The 24,842-nt window shown below is 36.7% G+C and overlaps 1 pseudogene; it reads left to right on the forward strand.

Moving 5' to 3' along the window:
• The window catches only part of LOC113053819 (piezo-type mechanosensitive ion channel component 2-like), a 150,318-nt pseudogene that overhangs the window by 115,031 nt on the left and 10,445 nt on the right, over positions 1 to 24,842 (forward strand).

Below are 24,842 nucleotides of genomic sequence, written 5' to 3' on the forward strand. Positions count from 1 at the left end.
AGATCAATAATTTGTGTATTTGGTGTAGTAGAATATGTTGAAATGCCTTAATGTTCAAAAAACATTATTATTCAAATACAGTACATTATTATAGGTCCTTTTTGTCCTGCCTCTCTCAAACGCATTGTTTTCTACAAAGTAATGAACAAAAGATTGACACGTTCATGAGTCAAGAACTGGTTGCATCGGTTTTCGTATCACCAGTAGTTCTTTCAGACAGTTCGATTCAATAAACCGGTTGAAGAAAACAGCTCATTGGTTCTTTTGCGGTCGACGTAATGGCGTTATTGGTGATGATTGCCCTTGATTCAAGTCTTGGTTTACCCGCGCTCATAACATTAGCACAGAATCAGTTCAGAATCAATCACCAAAAGAATCAGTTCAGTTCAGATGCTCTGTGTGTCGGTCTGCTTCACGCTGAATCACACATGCACAGTATCATCAGCTCCTCGGTTCTCGAATCGGTCGAGTCGACAGAAACGGTTCTTGACTCGTGAACGAGTCAATCTTTTCTTCGTTATCTTGCTCCGTTTTCATCTTCAGTTCTCTCTTCACAGCAGTTCAGTCAGTGTACTGTTTGAGTAAATGAATTACTCCGGGATATTGATTTGTTTGAACTCAGAGTCAGCCACATTAAAAAAAAGTTAACCGCTTAAGTAATTTGTGGATTAATGCATATTGGAGATGCGAACCATTTCAAACGATTCAGTTCGATTTGGTGAACTGGTTCAAGAAGATCCAGTTACATCGAATGATTCATCCGGGAACCGGATATACACTACAGTGAACACACTCACAACATACACGGAAGACAAGAAAATTTTGAAAGTCGTAGTTTTTGCTATTTTTGGACCAAAATATATTTTCGATGCTTCAAACAAAAACTAACTGACCCTCTGATGTCACATGGACTACTTTGATGATGTTTTTCTTACCTTTCTGGACATGGACAGTATACAAGGAAACAACGCGATACCACACGTGCAAGACCGAAGTTCTCACGTTAGACTGGGATTATTATTAAAAATGGTAGCCACGAGAAGCTTGCAATACTAATTGCCTGTGTGCTGATTTGCAGCGAAAGCAAAAAAAAAGAAGAATATGAAGGAGAAAATGTTTGGGGAGATGTGAGGATATCGTGGTTTATAACTCCTCCCCGAACTGCCAGCTGCTCTGTATCTTGTGCTCTCATTGGCTGTCGGTCATCGCTGATGTAGTTTTCAGTCAGAACACTTTTCACAAAGCATGATTTTGAATCGCCGAAAACCTGTCGGCAAGCCAAAAACTGGGCTAATGGTCTTTCTCACAGTCACACACCTAGTTAATGGTTTTTCTCAAGGGGACCACAGTGGTATTGAAGAGGGAGGGGACAAATGCAGTTTTCCCCCAACTAATCTAACACCCATTTAAAGCAGAAAGGCTTTTATACAATAAAATAAAATGTAAAATTTATAATGTTTTATTCATGATTCATTCATCTTGATCCATGTTTTTTTTTTTTTTTTTTTAAGCTGTAGACCATAAAGATATTTTGAAAAGTCCATGCAATTTGCCTAATTTTTCATTTTATTTCTTTGTGTTCAGCAGAACATAAGAAGATATACAGGTTTGAAACACGAGGGTGAGAAAATGACAGAATTTTCATTTTTGGGTGAACTATCCCATTATATAATAATTCATTATTTTGCAATTTCACTTATTATGTAAAATATTTATCAGGCTGTGTCTGGCATATATTAAAGATGTATGAACAAGATCAAGAATACGTTCCCAATGTTCATCAGATAACTCAAGTCCCTCTCCCTGACCCAATCTGATTTGGAGGGCCTGGATTAGTATTATAAATCAGGTAATACATTACAGAAGTACAGTGTTTTGATTGTGGTTCAAGCTTTAGCTTTTGTCCAATGGGGATTCAGGGGGATTATTTGGGAAACAATGGAATGGTGTTTGTACACAGTTCTTGGCTTGATAGAAACAAAATTAGCAGGAATTAGGTTGGTCAAATCACTTGAAAATATTATTAAAGGCATTCTTCACCCCAAAATGAAAATTTTGTCATCAATCACTGGATCCCTATGTCGTTCCAAACCCGCACAATCTTTATTCATCTTCGGAACACAATTTAAGATATTTTGGATGAACACTGGGAGGATTGTGGCTGTCTCATTGACTGCCGAGTAAATTTTACTGTCAAGGTCCAGAAAAGTATTAAAAAACATTGTCAAAATAGGAGATAAGTACAGTAATTTGCAAATAAAGCCATTTTCAAAACTAAAGCATTCCATTACACAAAAGAGGTATCCACATTTCATTCTATCGTACACCTTTTCCACAAAAGACAAAATATTAGTTAAAATTCTATAATCCTCATTCAAAGGTGAAATCTTAGTTTATTCTTGGCAGTCAAAGTGATTGATGCTAATGACAGGAAAACTACGGTGCCTGGGAGAGGACCTGGTTGGTTCACTAAGTTTTGTTGTGGCCAAGAGATATTAACCTGTGAGAATATCAAAAATGTCATGGCCATGAGATAATTTTGATGAGGAAAAGACATACTTATATAGTCCTATCGAAAACATGCTTAGCCCCTAGTTTCATTTGTAAATGAAAACACAACAGGCTCATTTATCTGACAGTTATGCCAATAAAGTTTTGACGTGGTGTGATAAATGAGCGTGTTGTGAATCAAATTATTCATTCATTATTATAACAATTATTCATTCAATTTATTATTTATTCATGATAAACTTAATTTGAATGCTGACAATCACGCGTAATAATAAAGTCCCGTAGCCAAGGCATATGGTTAATATAATAATTTTATAAAATATTTTCTATAATAAATATAATAATTTTATAATTCAAAATAAAATATAAATTAATACATCTCTGATAATCCCGGGTTGCTGTGGTCACGCAGTTTTTTTTTTTTTTTTTTTTTTTTTTACACATTTAACTCATGGCCACAAGAAAAACATGTGGTTCTGTCATCATAATAAGCTGTGGCCATAAGAAAAAATTTTGTTCCTTAAACATAGCACCTCGAGGCTACTATATAAGGATGTCGCTACCTCGACAAAAGGATCTTGGGGCCACGACATAATATAACGTTATATTATCACGTTCCCACAAATTATTATGTAGTGGCCATAACAAAACTAAGTGAACCGACCATGTCCTTTCCCAGGTACCGTACAAAACACAAAAGCATAAAAGAAAAATAGGAAAACTTAAAGGAAAATAAAACAAAACAATATGGAGAGGTTGAAAAACTCTGAACATTAAAGAAAAATACTAATAAAAACTCATTTCAAGAACCTAAATCCCATTCCTAAAATATCAATCTACAACAGTGCAGAGAACCTGCTAAATATCAGCATCTCTGTTTACACAAATGACCGTTCCCCAAAAATGTGTAATACAGCCCTTGAATGAAAAAAAAAAAATATATATATATATATGGATAAAGAACAAACATTGATCAGCAAAAGCATCAATATGACAAATATCAGTTCACATAATAATATTAATGCTTAATTTATATAGTACATTTCCCAAGCCCAACGATGCTGTACAAGAGCAGTAACACAATAGACAGTAGATTCACATAAACATAAACAGTAATTTATCACAGTGTAATAAACATCACAGTGTAAAATACATTCCATATACTCAGCACTACGTGTCTTTCTGATGTCAAGTATGGATATTTTACTCTTTACTATGAGCATTTATTTATTTATTTTTTATTTATGCAAACAATTTTTATACATATACTGTATGCGCTGCTTATAGACACCAGCCAGATAATGATTTATGCAAGAGATAATTTTCACAAAACAGATATTTTAAAAAACAAAGGGAAATACACACAACTGTTTTATTAAATGAAAATGACTATAATTAAAGTGTTAAAATGTACAGATACAATTAGAAATAAGGGTAACACTTTAGAATACTGTTTCTTACTTACTACATAACTAATAAGGAATTATTGAAGAACTAACAGGTGATTATTCATTAACACTTAACTCACTACTGTTAACTACTAAGGAAGATGTGTTAATTAATCAGTATGGAATACAATTTTATGACTATGTTAAGTAACAGTTAGCTAATCAATAACTAATGTATTCTGTCATACCTCCTGAAGAACTACTATTAATTATCTACTAGTTAAGATTCAAGAAAAATAACTATGAAGTAACTACTAATGAACAGTTTTAAACAATTACATTGAATTGTGACCCTTTCATATAAATTTTATTAGCAATAGTAGTAGTAGTATAAAAATGCAATATTAATAAATGTAATACATTTTATAGAGGTTTTGCCTATGTAGTGAATTGTTTTGTGAGTGTTTTGTAAGAAATCAGCTTCCAATAGGAACCCTACCATGACCCCAGTACCTTGCGATAACTTACCTTAGTTTTTATATTTTATATAAATTATCATTCATTAAATTTCTTTATGTAAGGCAAAGCCTGCGGAAAAGTGATAATACAGGTATCCAATTTGTAATTAATAAAGAATTATAAAATAATTCTGCAGGACTTATTTTGAACCGGAAACATTAGGCCTATTTTAAAGTGAAAATATTGGGAACCCATTAGTAATTAATAAATCATTATCAGATAATTCCTGAATAATTACTTAGAATCTGAAACAGTATTCTAAAGTGAAAATATGGGCAACCCATTAGTAATTAATAATTAATGAATAAATAATTCTGCAGGACTTATTTTGAACCTGAAACATTAGGCCTATTCTAAAGTGAAAATGTTGGGTTACCATTAGTAATTAATAAAGAATTATCAGATAATTCCTGAAGAATTACTTAGAATCTGAAACAGTATTCTAAAGTGAAAACATAGGGAACCCATTAGTAATTAATAATTAATGAACAAATAATTCTGCAGGACTTATTTTGAACCTGAAACATTAGGCCTATTCTAAAGTGAAAATGTTGGGTTACCATTAGTAATTAATAAAGAATTATCAGATAATTCCTGAAGAATTACTTAGAATCTGAAACAGTATTCTAAAGTGAAAACACAGGGAACCCATTAGTAATTAATAATTAATGAACAAATAATTCTGCAGGACTTATTTTGAACCTGAAACATTAGGCCTATTCTAAAGTGAAAATGTTGAGAACCCAGTAGTAATTAATAAAGAATTATTAGCTAATTCTGCAGGAATTACTTAGAACCTGAAACAGTATTCTAAAGTGAAAACATAGGGAACCCAATAGTAACTAATAAAGAATTATCAGATAATTTTGCAGGATTTACTTAGAACCTGAAACAGAATTCTAAAGTGAACCTATTAGTAAATAATAATAAACTACATCATTTTGACTGAAATCTTGGTTATTTCAGATGAGAACATTTCTTAATACAGCATATTTTATTCCATTTTAACATGTATACTGCCCACATTCTAACTAATTTAACAAACATTTCATAATCAAAAGTTAAACATTTAGAAGCAAACAAAATCCATATTTCATTTCCATTATAAGCTAATAAGTGGGCTGTAACAAAGTTGCTACCGTAGTAGTACTTTGTACTTGTCCTTTTACTCAAGTAATTTTGAAAATGAATAGGCCTACTTTTTATTTTTACTGGAGTAATATTTAATTGGGGTATCTGTACTTTTACTCCAGTACTTGATTTGTGGGCCACAGCCTGATTATTATAGTGATTATTTGCGTAAAACTGTTCATTAGTAGTTACTTCATAGTTATTTTTCTTGAACCTTAACTAGTATATAATTAATAGTAGTTCTTCAGGAGGTTTCACAGAATATATTAATTACTGATTAGTTAACTGTTACTTAACACAATCATAAAATTATATTACATACTGATTAGTTAACACATCTTTCTTAGTAGTTAACAGTAGTGAGTTAAGTGTTAATGTATAATCACCTGTTAGCTCTTCAATAATTCGTTATTAGTTATGTAGTAAGTAAGAAACAGTATTCTAAAGTGTTACCGAAATAAGATTACCAAATTAAGTGATTAAAACATACATTGAGTTCATAATGCAGAAATCTCTGATCATCTCTTGACAGTCGCACACCTCATGATCTCATCAGATCTTATAGAGTTGTTCTAAGCACAAGGAGAATGAACAAGTCATGTCCACAGCAATCAGAACCAAGTCAAGTCTTTTGAGCGATTTGTGTTTGAAAGGAGAGATCTCCATAGATTTTGACTAACCACTGACACTACGAACCGCATAATCAACAGAAGAAAGAATGAAGCATTGTATCTTGATGAATTTCCACTGAGGTTTTCTCTTGTCTTTGATATACCACTATCCGCTATTTCATTTGAAAAACTTTAATTATACATATCTAGCTAAGTTTCCCCTAACAGCAAATGGGAAGGTTGCAAATGCCATAAGCATGCACACACTTACACTGCCAACACTCACCGACGCCAATTGTTAAATGTGATGATAAAATGTGATGATAAAATAAATTACTATGTACAAGACCAATGATTAATTGGTGCAGGAAACCTTCATCCACACTATTACGTAGTGTACCGGCTATTAGTCATTTATCTACTAGTGTCAGGGTTATGCTCTATTTTGGAGTTACAGTGTTCTGTCCTGTTTTGCAGTAGTTAGTCTCCTTGGTTTCTAATTAGTCCCTCACTTTTTACTGTTCTCCTTGATTACATTCCATGTGTATTTATGCCCTAAGTTTCCTTTAATTCCTTTGTCTTATTACATATGTGTTTATGTGGTTGCTCATCTGTGATATCTCCAGAGATCTCTTGTGTCTTATTTTGCTTACTAAAGACTTTTTTTTCTGTTTACTCCATCATCATATGCTTTAATACAGCCAGGGCCGTATTAAGACAGTGTGGTGCCCCTGGGCACTTTACCTCAAAAGCATTGATAGGAGGATCTGGTGGTTAACCGTGTCAAAAGCAGCGGACAGATCAAGCAGGATAAGTACTGAAGATTTGGATTCTGCTCTTGCCAGTCTTAGAGCTTCAACAACTGAGAGCAAGGCCGTCTCAGTTGAATGTCCACTTCTGAAGCCAGATTGGTTGCTGTCAAGGAGATTGTTGTGTGTGAGAAATGTAGAGACTTGTTTGAACACAGCTCGTTCAAGTGTTTTTGCAATAAAAGGAAGAAGGGAAACGTAAGTAGTGGAGTTATACGTGCCTGTCTAAATGATGAGGGAAAAACACCAGTGTGGAGGGAAGTGTTGATGATGTGAGTGAGTGCAGGTACAACTTCAGGAGAAATGGCTTGAAAGAGATGAGATGGAATTGGATCAAGCGGGCAAGTTGTAGGGTGATTAGAAAGGAGGAGTTTTGACACTTCTGCCTCAGAGAGTGAAGAGAAGGATGTAAATGAGTATAAGTTTGCTGGTGATATGAGCTTGACTGATAGTGGTGTGGAAAATTGTGCACTAATGTGTTTAATTTTATTAATGAAAAATGTTGCAAAGTCGTCAGCTTTAGAGATGAATCAGGAGGAGGAGGAGGAGGACAAATAAGTGAGGAAAATGTTTTAAAAAGTATGCGAGAGTTAGATGAATTGTTAATTTTGTTATGGTAGTATGTCATTTTAGCAGAGAAAGAAGATAGGAGTGACTGATACACAATAAGATCAGTAGTATTTTTGGACTTGCGCCACACCCTTTCAGAAGCTCTAAGCTTAGAACGGTGTTCGCGTAGAACATCAGATAACCAAGGGGGCAGAAGGGGTGTTACGGGCTGGCCTGGAAGATAAGGGGCAAACAGTGTCTAAACAAGATGTAAGAGTGGAGCAGAAAGTATCAGTAGCACTGTTAGCATCCAAAGATGCAAACAGTTTAGGAGAAGGAAGTGAAGATGAAACCATTGCAGATAGCCGGGAGGGTGAAAGTGTGCATAGGTTACGTCGAAAGATGACATGTGGAGGGGTAAGTGATGTGTCAGGGATCATGTTGAGGTTAAGAGTGAGGATGAAGTGATCCGACGTGTGCAGTGGAGTAACCAGAACATGATCAGTAGAGCAGTTTCGTGTATAAATAAGGTCCAGTTGGTTGCCTGACTTGTGAGTAGCAGAAGTTGACACTTGGTTGAGATCAAAAGAGGCAAGCAGATTGTGGAAATCGGCAAACAGAGGTTTATCTAGATGAATGTTGAAATCTCCAAGCATAACTAGGGGAGTACCATCCTCAGAAAAGGTTGAGAGCAACACATCTAATTCATCCAAAAAGTTACCCAGTGGTCCTGGGGGTCGATAGACAACTAAAAAATGTGTTTTAAAAGGGTAGGTAACAGTAACTGAATGAGATTCAAAGGAGCTGTTGATACCCAAAGATGGTAAAGGATTAAATTTCCAATCATTAGAGATGAGCAGACCAGTACCTCCACCTCTTCCAGTCAAACGGGGAGAGTGGGAAAATGAAAAATTATTGGAGAGTGCTGCAGGTGTAGCAGTGTCTCTGGTTTGATCCAGGTCTCTTTTAGGGCCATGAGATTAAGCTTTGAATGACTAATAATAGAAGTAATGAAATCGGTTTTGTTTACAGCAGACTGGCAATTCCAGAGACCAATAGGAAAAGAAAGTAGTGTATTAGCAGACATAGGCAAAGTATGCAGGTTGTTAAGATTGTGCTGTCTACATTGTGTGTTGCATGGTTTACGAGTGGTAATGATAGTAGGGATCTGGAAACACATAGTAAGACACTGACAACGTATGCGATAGGGTACGAGACCAAACGCAGCACGTCTCAACACAGTAAACAAACAAGTGTTTCCTAGCAACGACAACTGCTCTAAACACTAATGAGACAAGAAATAAATACACTTTCAACTTTGCTTTTAACTCCCGCTGATTTAACTGCTTCTCACAAAGGGTATTTCTTTACACTCTCTTGGCTGGTGCTTGAACACACTTTACTGTTTATCACAACAAAGGTCTAAGGTGCAAGCGCACAACACTGACAATGTATGCGATAGAGTACGAGACCTTAAAAAAAAAAAAAAAAAACATTACCGTCTACAGCCGTGAGAGGGCACTCTGTGTCTTCAGTGTAGACTACAGGAGAACTAAGCAGCATAGAGCGCCCTCTCGCGGCTGGAGACGATAATGTTTTAACTTTAACTTCAATGGTAAACAGGGAGAGTGCAGTCAATCGCTTCTGTGTCATTGTTGTCCTGAGCTCATTCTTCAATCGTAAAAAAAAAAAAAAAAAATGTCGATCCCTGGAACATTTTGAATTGTAACGTCTAGCGTCCTTGTCTTTCTTTAACTTTCTTTTTGCAAAATCACTCAATTGACGTCTCTCCATTTTGATTCATTTTCTGTAGCAGTTAAAAACAATGACACATTTGCGCGTACTTGTTGTGGACCAACTCAACTCTGACAGATTGGGGACGGAAGGGGGGGACTGATAGTGGTCATGTAATCTTTATTATATTATAATTATTATTATTATTGTTGTTGTTAAGTTAGTGTTCATAAACAAGTTATGTATGGTCTTTCAAAAATTTCAAGTTAATAATAAAACAATTTACAAAAAAATATTCTTAAAGCTTGTGTCATGTGGTGCCCCCCTAGTTGTTGTGAATGGTTGGTGCCCCTGGGCACTGGCCCAAGTGCCCTTATGGATAATCCTGCTCTGAATACAGCCACAGCCATTGCAGCTAGCCAACAATAACATGAATAAGCATGTTAAATTTAACTTTTTTTTTGTGATGTGATCCGTCACATAACTGACAAAACATAGTTAATGCTCACTGAATAAGTCTCTATACATCACAGTCATCATGTAGACACCCAGAAGTTTGATTTATTTTGATGGTGTAGTTTATTTTAAATTAATTGAACAAGAAAAAAAATCCACATTGCATGCTCAACATTTTTTACTTAAATCAATATATTGATATAATTAGATATGTGCATTTATTGCAGTTCCCACAGTGAAGCAGTGGCTGGTGGTGATGGAAAGGGTGCATGAGTTGACCCTGCAAGCTGTTCTGTGGTTATGGAAAGTTCAAGAGCTCTGCTGGAGAATACTGGAGCTTCACAGCTTCAAACTAGTCTCTACAGGCATCATCTGGGTGTGTGTGCAGGAGGTGAGACATAAACCAGAGTACAACCCACACATACAATACCCTCAAATAGAACCTATATAATGTTGTAGGTTCACACACTCTTATATGCATGTATTTTAGGTATCACTGATGAACTTGTTGTTTTTGGTGCTGTGGACATTTGCTCTGCCGTACTCAAGACTGCGGCCTTTGGCTTTCAATGTGTCTTCTGTTTGGGCCTGTGTGATTGTTGTGTGTAAAATGATGTACCAGCTCAAAACTATCAAACCATCTGAGTATTCTTCAAACTGCACTGCTGTAAGTATTATTTATGTGACTGCTGCCTTTTAAACATAATTTTAATTGTACTTCATTTAACAATGTTCTTACATGTACATTTATGGGCCTTTCGCACTGCTTTAATTCCAGAATTAAATGTACAGTACTAAAGTACTGAGACGATTTTGTGCGAACTATTTCCCAGTACCATTTAGAGGGTTGCATTCACACCGACTGTGTGTACTAGGATGTGACATAAGCTAGTGATAGGGATGTCATTTTTGCATGATGTTTAAAAAAAAAAAAAAAAAAAAAAAAAACAGTTCTGTACTTAAATCACACCTAGTTCCTGCTGTGCGAAAACATTCATAAGTGGGTAGTTCCACAATTAGTTCTGGTACTATGAAAAGGTTCCTGCAGTGTGAAAGGCCCTATAATGTACTAACTTAAGAAAGTATTGGTAATATGAGGTAAATACATAGTTAAGCTTAGATTTAGGGGTAGGTTCAATGTGTGTGTATCTAGTTATTACCCAGTTATTGTAATTACTTTTAGCACGTACATGGGGAACAGGACTGTAAAATAGTGCTGTCATAATTTAATATACACATTGCACATTTTTATATATTCATTAAAATAATAATTTTGTTTCAGATGAGTAAATCTACATTGTTATGAAAAGGATTTGAGCAAGTGTAATGCGAGAATAAAAACTAATTAATGATGATTAAATCTCATACCTGGCAGAGGTGTGAAAGGTTAAAAAAATAATGTGAATAGGGTTTGCCGTGGGATACTTTAGATAAAGGGTGTCAAACTCCGTTCCAGAGGGGCAGAACCCAGCAGAGTTTAGCTTCAACCTTAATTAATTTGAACTGAACTCTGTAGGACTGTGGACCTATAGGAGTTGACAATAACTTTAATGTAACATAGTTTATATATATATACAGTACAGACCAAAATTTTGGACACACCTTCTCATTCAAAGAGTTGTCTTTATTTTCATGACTATGAAAACTGTAGATTCACACTGAAGGCATTAAAACTAGGAATTAACACATGTGGAATTATATATGAAATTATATACATAACAAAAAAAGTGTGAAACAACTGAAAATATGTCATATTGTAGGTTCTTCAAAGTAGCCACCTTTTGCTTTGATTACTGCTTTGCACACTCTTGGCATTCTCTTGATGAGCTTCATGAGGTAGTTACCTGAAATGGTCTTCCAAAAGTCTTGAAGAAGTTCCCAGAGGGATGCTTAGCACTTGTTGGCCCTTTTGCCTTCAGTCTGCAGTCGATCTCACCTCTAAACCATCTCGATTGAGTTAATGTCCGGTGACTGTGGAGGCCAGGTCATCTGGTGCAGCACCTCATCACTCTCCTTCTTTGTCAAATAGCCCTTACACTGCCTGGAGGTGTGTTTGGGGTCATTGTCCTGTTGAAAAATAAATTATGGGCCAACTAATCGCAAACTGCATGGAATAGCATGCCGCTGCAAGATGCTGTGGTAGCTAGGGATGGGTACCGAAACCCACTATTAAACTGGCCCCGGGGCTAAATTATGAAAGACCGTAGTATCAGTAAGATCTGATGCTACCGGTTCTGCTTTCGGTACTGGAGGGGGAAAAAATAATGTACTATGTGTTTTTGCTTAATAATGTTATCGTGCACATTTAATCTCGCCAAACATTTCTAATGTGCCATCATATTAAGACGTTTGTCTGTGAGATCTGCAAGATCACTCATGCACGTGCGGAGGCTGTCTGTCAGTCACACACACACACACACACCACAACGAGCGCGGCACACGCACAGACATAACAGTATGAAAACTCCCGCTTAGTAATAAAGAGTGACAAAGGCGAAGAGATTTGCTTAATGATGTTATCGTGCACATTTTATCTTATTTCTAATTTGCGATATTATTAAGACTTTTGTCTGTGAGATGTAAGAGATCTCTCATGTGTGCCGCGGACACACACAGAGAGATGTATAAAGTACTAGAGACCCATACTTGAGTAAAAGTACAAGTGCTCTATCAAAAAAGTGACTTGAGTAGAAGTTGAAGTGCTCTTTAAGCACCACACTTAAGTAGAAGTACTAAAGTATTCAACATTTTTTGTACTCAAGTATTGCAAGTAATCAAAACTTGTACTTAAGTATTTTAAAATGTACTACTCAAGTACTGAAAGTAAAAGTAGAAGTATTGTGTTATGTAGCTATTAAAGAAAGTAGTCAAAAGTTTGAACATATTGTTTTTACTATTTCAAATGATTAACCTAAAGGACAATCACAATTCCTTTGACTGTAACTTCTTGTAAACAAAAAACGGTTACTAGGGTTAGTTAGCCCAATTTGCAAAATTATGTCATTAATAACTTACCCTCATGTTGTTTCAAACCCATAAGACATCAGAGGGTCATTTAGAATTTTTTGAAGCATCGAAAATACATTTTGGTCCAAAAATAGCAAAAACTATGACTTTATTCAGCATTGTCTTCTCTTCCGTGTCTGTTTGTAAGACAGTTAAAAACAAAGCAGTTTGTGATATCCGGTTCGCGAACGAATCATTAGATGTAACCGGATCTTTTTGAAACAGTTCACCAAATCGAACTGAATCGTTTTAAACGGTTCGCGTCTCCAATACGCATTAATCCACAGATGAATTAAGTTGTTAACTTGTTTAATGTGTCTGACACTCCAATACCAATATCCCGGAGTAATTCATTGACTCAAACTGACTGAACCGCTGTGAAGAGAGAACTGAAGATGAACACCGAGCTGAGCCAGATAATGACTTGTTCACGAGTCAAGAACCGTTTCTGTCAGACGCGTCCGATTCGTGAACCAAGGAGCTGATGATACTGCGCATGTGTGATTTAGCGTGAAGCAAACCGACACACAGAGCGTCTGAAACGAACTCATTCTTTTGGTGATTGATTCTGAACTAATTCTGTGTTAATGTTATGAGCCCAGGTGCAGTCAACGCCAATGACGCCATTGCTTCGAGCGCAAAAGAATCGGTGAACTGTTTTCTTCAACCGGTTTATTGAATCGAACTGTCAGAAAGAACTACCGGTGATCCGAAAACCGATGCAACCGGTTCTTGACTCGTGAACGAGTCATTATCTGGCTCGGCTCGGTGTTCATTTCTCTCTTCACAGCAGTTCAGTCAGCATGCGCAGTCTTCTTAATCGCTTGATTCGCTCAATAATGTGCCAGCTTCATCAAACCTGCCATGCCATCTACAGTTCTGGCAGTGGTTTGTAATGGAATGATTCGTAACATTTTTATAATTGTAACGAGTAACGATGCAGCACATAAAAAAAAAAAAATATCGGAGTAAAAGTATTAAACTCAGCGAAAATATGTACTGAAGTAAAAGTGGAAGTAGGAGAAAAAAAAAATACTCTAGTAAAGTACAGATACCGCCTTTTAGTACTTAAGTACAGTAGTGAAGTAGTTCTACTTCGTTACTATACATCTCTGCACACACACACACATAAGGGGCTGTTCACATATCGCGTCTTTTGCGCGCTCAAGTTCGTTATTTCAAATGCAGGTGCGCGGTATGCGCGCTCATAATGGAAGCGATGCGGTCGCGACGCACACACGGTCCGACGAGCTTGTTTTTTTCCAGGCACGTCTGCACCGCATCGAGTTAAAAACATCTCAACTTTTCAGAATGACACAAGCGCACCGCAGGTCATGTAGCTTCCTCACCTTTTCTGTAACAATGTTGAAAGCTCAGCCAAAATGAAGGAACAGCTGATAGCTGTATGTGGATTTTTAAATTAGTTTAGTAGCAGTGCTACTTCAAGCAGTTTTTAGTGCTGCAAATCCATTCATCCATTGCTGAAATTTCCGTGTCTTCATGGAGAGAGCAGGTCATGGTTGCTTAGCAACGGCAGACTCTTCAGGAGCGCAAGTGCCTGAAGGCTTTGGGGAAAAAAATCAGAAAGCGGCGTGCCTAGCATTTTCCACGCGTTTTTAGACGCGATATGCAAACGGCCCCTTACAGTACAAAAACTCCTGCTTAATACAAAGAGTGACGATGGCGAAGACAGCAAAACGTTCCAAAGTGTGGTTATACTTCACTAGAGTGGATGCAGTGGTTGTCATAAGTGCAACAAAATTTTTGCATGTAAGGGCGGAAACACAAGCAATCTGTCAAAGCATCTTTCAAAAGTGCATTATGTGCCTAACATAACACAAAGTACCGATAAGAATACCGTTAAAGTACCGGACCGTTAAGCAGTATCGGTAAGAGTAGTAATACCGTTAAAACCTTAACGATACCCATCCCTAGTTGTAGCCATGCTGGTTCAGTATGCCTTCAATTTTGAATAAATACCCAACAATGTCACCAGCAAAGCACCCCCACACCATCACACCTCCTCCTCCATGCTTCACGGTGGGAACCAGGCATGTAGAGTCCATCCGTTCACCTTTCTGCGTCGCAAAAAGACACTGTGGTTGAAACCAAAGATCTCAAATTTGGACTCATCAGACAAAAGCACAGATTTCCACTGGTCTAATGTCCATTCCTTGTGTTCTTTAGCCCAAACAAGTCTCTTCTGCTTGTTGCCTTTCTTTAGCGGTGGTTTCCTAGCAGATATTCTACCATGAAGGCCTGATTCGTGAGATGTGTCTGCTGCTGGAACTGTGTGTGTCATTGACCTGGTCTCTAATCTGAGCTGCTGTTAACCTGCGATTTCTGAGACTGGTGACTCGGATGAACTTATCCTCCGCAGCAGAAGTGACTTGGTCTTCCTTTCCTGGGGCGGTCCGCATGTGAGCCAGTTTCTTTGTAGCGCTTGATGATTTTTGTGACTACACTTGGGGACACTTTCAAAGTTTTCCCAATTTTTCGGACTGACTGACCTTCATTTCTTAAAGATAATGACCACTCGTTTTCCTGTACTTAGCTGTTTTTTTTCTTGCCATAATACAAATTCTGACAGTCTATTCAGTAGGACTATCAGCTATGTGTCCACCTGTCTTCTGCACAACACAACTGATGGTCCCAACCCCATTTATAAGGCAAGAAATCACACTTATTAAAACTGACAGGGCAAACCTGTGAAGTGAAACCATTTCAGGTGACTACCTCTTGAAGCTCATCAAGAGAATGCCAAGAGTGTGCAAAGCAGTAATCCAAGCAAAAGGTGGCTACTTTGAAGAACCTAGAATATGACATTTTCAGTTGTTTCACACTTTTTGTTATGTATATAATTCCACATGAGTTAATTCATAGTTTTGATGCCTTCAGTGTGACTCTACAATTTTCATAGTCATGAAAATAAAGAAAACTCTTTGAATGTGAAGGTGTGTCCAAACTTTTGGTCTATACTATATATATAATTAACGAAGACTTCCTAAAAAATCACTTAGCATGGCCCTACCTCTCAGATCTGAATAGATGTCATTAGAGTCCTCACACAGACCTCATAAGTCCACATAAGAGACCTCATTAGATTACCTCAGATCCCATTAGAATTCAAGGAACCATAGCAAAGGAACCATATCCAACCTTAGTAGGTATTCATGTGTGGTTAACATTTTCTGGAATGTTGGTGGCATGTTCTTTAATAATCCAACTTTTCCAAAGGGCCTGTCATCATCTAATGAGAGTTGGATCACTGATAACAAAGCAGAGCTGTTGAGGAATTCAGTTCTGTATTTGGCACCAGTAGATCCAGCAATGTGGGTTGGCGGACTGAGGAAGTGTGAAGATCGTATCCTACCCTGTCTCTGGGTATTCTGCTAAGTATTTATTTTATTGACTATAATGTCACTATTTTATGGACTATAATGTCATCATAAAGCTCACTTAGGTACTGAAGACCCAAACCATTTAAAGCTCTGTAAGTAATTAGCTAAATTTTTAAATGTATACAAAACTTAATAAGCAGTTATATTAATGTTATTATGATTAAATTGGCCTGAAATTATCACATTTCTCTGTTTTGTTAAGCACTCTAACACAGTGATTCCCAACCACGTTCAAGCATTTCTGGAGTATGTAAACCACTGTACATTTTAGCCTCTCCTTAAATCAGACCCACTCTACTCCTGTCATAAGCATTTATAGGGACTCCAAGACCTGAAATCGACGTGTCAAAAAAATCATTAAAATGTGCAGTGTTGGGGGTGTTATGATTCCTTGGCATCTTTGTTCTTGTGTGTCTCGCTTTTTTTACATGAGTGTGCCTGCAGGGACTGGCAGATCATCAAGGAACATTATGGGTGGATCCAGAAGTGGATGACTTTAAAAGGGCAGCACTACCAAAACATGAGAAGTTAATTTTGGCATTTGCTGTAGTGGCGCAATGAGCTCCTGATTTCACCTCCATCAACAGATCGCCAAATACATCTTGTGGCTATTGTTTGCTGTTTAATTAATTCATAGTGCATATACAGGTGCATCTCAATGAATTATAATGTTGTGGAAAAGTTAATTTATTTCAGTAATTCAACTAAAATTGTGAAACTTGACTATTAAATAAATTCAATGCACACAGACTGAAGTAGTTTAAGTCTTTGGTTAATTGTGATGATTTTGGCTCACATCTCAACAAATTAGAATATGTTTACATGCCAATCAGCTAATCAACTCAAAACACCTGCAAATGTTTCCTGAGCCCTCAAAATGGTCTTCGAGTTTGGTTCACTAGGCTACGCAATCATGGGGAAGACAGCTGTTCAGAAGACAATCATTGACACCCTTCACAAGGAGGGTAAACCACAAACATTCATTGCCAAATAAGCTGGCTGTTCACAGAGTGCTGTATCCAAGAATGATAACAGAAAGTTGAGTGGAAGGAAAAAGTGTGGAAGAAAAAAATGTACAACCAACCGAGAGAACTGCAGCCTTATGAGGATTGCAATGTAAAATCAATTCAAGACTTTGAGTGAACTTCACAAGGAACGGATTGAGGCTGAGGTCAAGGCATACAGACATATCAAGGAACTTGGATACAGTTGTCATATTCCTCTTGTGAAGCCACTCCTGAACCACAGAAAACATCAGAGGCGGCTTACCTTGGCTAAGGAGAAGAACTGGACTGTTTCCCAGTTGTACAAAAGTCCTCTTTTCAGATAAGAGCAAGTTTTGTTTTTCATTTGAAACTAAGGTCCTACAGTCTGGAGGAAGGGTGAAGATGCTCATAGCCCAAGATGCTCGAAGTCCAGCGTTAAGTTTCCAAAGTCTGTAATGATTTGGGGTGCAGTGTCATCTGCTGGTTTTTGTCCATTATGATTTTTTGAAAACCAAAGTCACTGCAACCGTTTACCAAGAATTTTGAAACACTTCATGCTTCCTTCTGCAGATGAGCTGAAGGCCATTTTCAAAGAAACCTGGGCTTCCATATCACCTCAGCAGTGCCACAAACTGATCACTTCCATGCCACGCCAAATTGAGGCAGTAATTAAAGCAAAAGGAGCCCAACCGTGCATTGAGTACGTGTACAGTAAATGAAAAGAAGGCCAACAATTCACTAATTTTTTAATTTTTTTATTGGTCTTACAAAGTATTATTTGTTTTTGGTGATCTGTCGATTGTGGCTGAAATCACATTAACATCATGCGTTCACATCTTAGCCTTATAAAATGGGCCGTAACAAATGGGGGCTCACCCTACGGTATGTATATTCCTTCTCATTTGGCTGGTGATTAATATTTTTTTTTTTGGCAGTTTTGGTTTGTGTGTCGGAAAAAGGAATATAAAATAATGGAGTTTAGTATTGAGACATTTGAACAGCAACCTTTTCTTGAAGTTTTAGGCTTATGCCGTAAAGCTGATCTGTATGAGATTGAGTGTTATGCCATTCCTATTATTAAAAAAAACAGCTAGTAAAAAAGAATTGTGAGATCTCAGACAAACTTTTTTTGGTTCAGCAAGGTTTGTTACCAGTAGTTCAGCCTTCTGAGAGTGATGATGCAAAATGTAAGTGAGGGGGCGAGTAGTGAAGAACAGGGCTTGAGTAGTGAAGTGATGTGCTTATTTAGTGCACTGGGTACGGCAGATGTAAAACTCCCTATCCAGTTAAAATAAACTTGATTTGGGAAATAAGCATCAAGAGCAAACTACACAGATGCTACCATTTAGACAATGTGAGCTGGAGACACAGGCTGGTCACCAACCTCCAATTGAGTCTAGACCCACGCCTGCTCGTTCAAACTAGTCAGGAATTGCAACAGTCATCTGATTCCTCTTTGCCTTCTGCCAATCTGTCTGATTTTGATGTGCGTAAGCAGATTAATCTTGTTCCACTGTTCCAAGAGGTCAAGGTGGTTTCTTATTGCAGTGCTTTTGAATGCATTGCAGTAGCCTTTCAATGGCCAAAAGAACTGTGATCTCTTTTGTCACAATGTCATTTGGCTGGTAAATCAATAACTTTGTTCTACTGTCTATTGATCAAAGTCTTAATCACAACAATTTAAGTCTGTGTTGACAAACATTTTTTTTGAGTATGCTCATGAAAATGGTGTTCTTTTTAATAACTGGTGCCAATCCAGCAAAACGATTAATTTTGACCAGCTTCGTGAACTCGTTTTAATTGAAGATTTAAATAATTAGTTGCCAGATAAAATAGTAGTGTGTGCTAATGAATTTGTCTTAATGCAAAAAAATGTGTTTGCAGTACCTTGGCTAGAATTACTGTATTCTGTGAATTTGGATAAACCCTGAACAACTAAATTAACGAAACTGTCAGAACAACCAGAAAAAAGTTTGTGAATGTTTTTATTGTCACAAGACTGGTCATTTTATTGCAACATGTCCCGTTCTGAAGAAGAAAATTACGTTTAGACAAGCAAAAAGTGTTGGCTTTGTATGAACTGTTGGTACAGAATATGAATATCATTTGAAATGGATTCCGTTTTTTTTACCTTTCATTGGTCAAGGTATGAATTCAATGGTCAAGGTATGATTTCAATAAGTGCTATAGAGGAGGATCAAGTCCCTGTTACCTTGCTGTGTGATAAAGGAACTGCTCAGTCCTTAATTTTAGAAAGGGCCTTGTCATTTTTGAACGAAACGTACTGTGGCTGAGATGTTTTAGTGCAGGTAATTGAGATGGGAATTAGAAAGGTTCCCTTTTATTAGTTGCATATTCGTACTTATTTGATAGCGGATTTCATAAAAGTGGATGTTACGATCCTCTGCATCTTTGCTCTTGTGCGTCTTGCTCTGTGTATGAGAGTTTGTCTGCATGGACTCGCGGATCATCAAGGAACGTGACTGCTGGATCCTGAAGGGTGGTGCTACCAAAACATGGGAAGCTCATTTTGGTGTTCATAGCTTACCCTTTAAAATGGACCATAGCAGAGGGACTCCATGAATGTGGTTGGGAACCACTGTTCTACCTAGCTAGCAGTTCCAAACCTGCTACAAAACACTTGCAATGCCTGGAATACACTATACAACTTTTGCCCAGATTATTGCACTGATTTACTGTGGTAAGCAACATAAGTCCTGGAGTGCTGATGTCCTGAAAAGTTTAGCTCCAAAAAAAAAAAAACCTCACCTTCCTGAAGCCTTAGTGATCCTGAAGACATTGATTATCTTGTTCAGGTGTTTTTCATTAGTGCTGGAAGCTAAACTTTGCAGGGAAGCAGCACTCTATACCAGGACTAATGTTGCTAATCTCTGCTTTAGACTATTATTCTATCCAGTCAGAGGATATCAAACATGTTCAATATTTTTAGCTGATATTAGAAGACTTTAACTGTATTCATTTGTCATGTGTCTCCTACCCAACAAGGCATGTGTTTCTACATAAGTTTGTTGTGATCATCTAGCTATTCATTTGTTTGTTTGTTTTTTGGTGATTCCATGTGGGTAGAATCACCTGTTAATTTTAGGCCTCCTTGTGTTTGATGTGACTGTCCATCGGCACCAGCTCCATCATCGTCTTCAAAATGGCCTTAAAGCAACACACAGCAGCACCATATTTCAGGGTGTGACACAACAGCATCTAGACCATGGCATTATGGCCTCCCTCAGATATTTTACTAACTACTTCTTCTACAAGTTTGGTTTGGAGGTGAATGAAGTTGGTATACTTATTTATTTATTGACCAAGAAATTAAGTTCATGAAATTTATTTTACAAGAGATTCTTGGCAAATACAGGCAGCATACTTTGTTAAACATGAAACCATTTAAAAGTAAAACATACACATTCATTCACATATACGTAAAATTTACACATTTCAATCGGGTAAATCCTAAACCATATAATTTAAAATAAAAGTATATTCATTAGAGAAACCAACTCTTTTATGCATAATTTCTTATCACTGGTTCCAGTCAAATGAAGCAGCATAACTAAATGTCCTTTTGCCTATTTGAACAGACTTTCATGATATTTAAAAGATAATAATGTTGAGAAAATTTTTTACACATTTTTGAGTGATATACTGCTAAATAAGAGATAAGCAAACCCAGAATAATTTTAGATATAAATATGTGCCAGTGCTTGAGTCTGTGATGATAATTTGGGCCATACAGCCCAAGAGTACAGCAGAAAATGATGGGTAAGGGCTTTTGAATTAGCAATAAACCTTAATGCTCCATGATAAACAGAGTCCGAAACCTGTAAACAATACTTAGATAATATCATAATAATGCAACACTAACGAGACAGTAAATCACCAATCTCATTCTTGCTTCTAAAGACAGAAATTAATTCAAAACAAAAAGCCAAATCTCAAATCTTGAAAATCTGTATATGCCATTTATAACAATAACAACTCTGTTTTTTTTCTTAACATATAGTTGAAACCAGCATTATTTTTTGTTTTTAAATAAAAATAAAAATGGCAAAAACATAAAACTATAAATATTATTTAAAGGCGCAATATGTAATTTTTCTGCTTTAAAAATAGCAGAAATCACTATATCTATGTTATATATATGTTTTAGTTGTGTACTTACATCATCCCGAACTTTCAAATCCGGAGAAAATTATAGTTTAATTAGAAGACACGGCATGTTTCTTTATTTCCGTTTTGTCGCCCATCTATGGCGTCATATAAACTTTGACCCCTCTAGTTTATATAACTTCCTGCGGAACCGCCAAATACAAAGGTGAACAGAAACAAAGACGAGACGAAGAAGAAAAAGTAGTAGCCTTGATTGAGACTATTATATTTTATATTTATATTGTTTATATTCGTATTTAAACCTCAATCTATAACTTAGTTATGGATCATGATTATGCTTTGCCTGCACGTTCTGTGAAGTGCAAACGCACAGGTGAAATAAATGACCCGAGATGGTTTTGAGACAAGAGAAGCTACAAGACACGGGTAAATATTGGAGTTGCATTTCCAAGATAGAGAGAGCTTTGTGACAAGCTGAAACTACAGAGAGATGCCGAACTCGCTTGCATTCTGATAAACAGGTATGCATCCATTAAGCTAACTGTATCTATCCGTATATTTTGTGAAACGATATGATGTCTTGTGTAAAATGCAGACAGACTAGCTCTCATGTAAATCTACATTTGTTCTATATTTAGCTGAATAAAGTAGCTTCAAATGCAGTTCTCTAACTTGTTCGATATCATAGTATAACATAATTATAATTATTAACGAAAGGCGGCTGTGTTTTTTAACATATATTACTACTAGCTAGATGTAATATTGATTTGATAGAGGTCTCATAATTCATATAGACGGTTTCATCGGGCGCACGGTCGTGTATATCGGTCTGGCTGCGGTGCCTTCTACAAATGCAGTTAAAGGCAAGGTGATGAATAGACTGAAGTTGGGCTCAGGTGGTTGTGCTGCGGGGTGTGTTTCCCATACATTTATTTATTTTTGGAGACTCGCCACAATTTTAAAATTGATATTTTTTTTCAAAAAGGCTTCATTGAATAAACATGAGTAATGTTACTTACTGCACGTTTAATAATAATAATTCCTTACATTTATATGTTTAAACATCAAAACGAGGCACAGGTGTTTTTATATCGCTGTATTTCTGAAGGAAGACTTGCATGTTATATGCCTGATAGCAGCGTATGAGCGTACCAGCTCTGCTTCGTTTACAGCTGTTACTGGCGAAACCTCTATTTCTCGCGCTTTATGTCTTATGCTTTAAAACATCTCCTGCTGGCAAATAATGAATTTGCATTTTCATTAAGTCTGCCTGATCCACGCAGCAAACATTTAGTTTGTTATCAAAAAATATCTATTCTAGAGGGACTTGGCTGTTGTTATTGATTCTATTTGGAAGTCTATCAGAAGTTAAGTTAGGTCCACAAAAGCGCTCATGCGCAGTAACGTTTGTTTATGTTGTTGCCGTTGAAACCGTCTCTCCTTTCGAAAAGACGTGATTGTCAAAATACTAAGTTAGAATGAGTGAGGAATGATAGGGAGTGACAGAGCGCGTGTTCCAATGAACAACAACTCCCATGAGCCTTACGCTCTTTCCCGAAGTCATCAAAGTACGTCTTATGTTATTATTTTGATTGAGTGACCCCTGGTGGCCAAAAATTCCATACTGCGCGTTTAAACAGTGCTGTGTTACTGTATGAAGCGTTACCACAATTTTTTTTAATTTTCTAAAGCAAAATAATGATTCAATATTTATTGTTTGAGCTTTTGCTGAGAATGCCAATCAGATGCTGCTTTTTCAAACTAGTTTTCAAACTAGCATCAGCTTTGAAATTAATGTGCTAAATTTTCCACTCTCTTTTCTGTATCAGGTGTGTTTTGTGGTAGCAGTTAATGTCATTGGCCAGCGGATGGATGTCTGTGCACTTCTGCACTCTTTTGCTCTAATGGCTGTTCTGGCACAACGTCGTAGAAAGGCCATAGGTGAAGTGTGGCTAAAATACTGCTGCTTCATTGCAAGTTTCATGGTGCTGCAATACTTGCTGTGCATTGGCCTACCACCTGCGCTCTGCATTGGTCAGTAACTCAACATTTACTGCTGCAAAGTTATATTAATCAATGTAAAGTGTATTTTCTGTTTATTGTTTTGACTTGTAAGAAAGGGACACATTCAGTTATAACTCTTTAGTGCATACTGAATATTTTATAATTAAATCATAATAGCTGTTTTACTACAAAAACCAGCAGGCTGAACTAACGCCTTAGGTTCTACTAACTCTTTATACTCTTCATGTTGTCTGTATGTTTTCTTTGGATTCTGTTTATTATATAGGCTCATTGGTGATTACTGCTTTCTATTCACCAATCAAATCTAGTCTGGTTTTGATCAGGTTAAGCGCGCTCACAGTGTTCGATATAAATGTTCTCTGCCAACTCAGGGTTTGATCCAGAGATTGTGATTAAATCTAGAGCATGTGCACCTGAAAGTGCGCAGTAAACCATAGGAAGCCGTTCAGCAAATAATATTAAAAAATAATTTATATTATGTAATTGTGGAATGGTTCACTGGTTGAAAGTAGGGTTTTAATGACAGATGCATTGGTTTATAATCAGTGTTGGGCAGTAATGCATTAATTGAAATTTGATTACTTTTTTAGTTTTGAGTAAATTAACGTGTTTTAATTTTCAAAATATTAATGAGAGTATAGTTACAAGTCGAGGTCTGTACTTTACTGCCGTGTTACATTGCTGACAGAATGTAATGTTTTATAATCTAGAGATTGTAAATACGTACTGTCAAGTCAAGTGCCAGTGGATTAGAGACCTGCTCTTGAGAGACCCAATGCAACAGAGTGTGGTACAGGACAAGATGGGCAAGTGCTGCTGCGGGCGGTAGACACTTTTCTAGATTCATTATTCATATAGGCCTATTTATTGTGTTATAACAGAGATTTGTGAAATCTGAGATGAACTGAGATGTATTTTATAGAATATAAATTTAGCGCTCTTTGCTGGCATTCTGCCATGCCAAACCATGCCTGCAGCAGCCACTTGCTTTAGTTAAAAACAACAGTGTTCTGTGAATGTTGATGCTTCAATAAAAAAATATTTCATGCAGAAAAAAGTAATGTAACTAGTAATGTTACTAATTACTAATTACTTTGAAATAAAGTCAGCCGAACAGTAATGTGATTACTTTTTAAAAAGAGTAATCAGGAATCAGTAATTATATTAAATTTCCAGAGTAACTTGTCCAACACTGTTTATAATACATTGGGATAACCAGACATGTAGTGGTTTAGATACATTGTTTTGATCAAGCACACGTGGGCTAAGGGGCATACAGACAGGAGGATAACCCAACCGCTATCCCTCATTCAAACTGCCACATGTCACAAAGGACCAATGATGATGCACCCCAAGAAGCCAAACACTTCCCTTTTTTATATTCACAACACATGCACCAATAGACCTGTGAAACTTACACAATACTGACCAATCATAATGAATTACAAACATTGATAGGTTCAGCAGCTTGGGTAATGCCAGCCAATCATACTGGGGCTATTCCTCTCTTGGCTATTTATGCATTGGTTTAGATGGATGGATTGGTTGGCTCAAGCATATATTGGTTTCATCAAGTATACATATCTCT

This window comes from Carassius auratus, chromosome 34, assembly GCF_003368295.1.
Source record: "Carassius auratus strain Wakin chromosome 34, ASM336829v1, whole genome shotgun sequence".
Taxonomy (NCBI): Eukaryota; Metazoa; Chordata; class Actinopteri; order Cypriniformes; family Cyprinidae; genus Carassius; species Carassius auratus.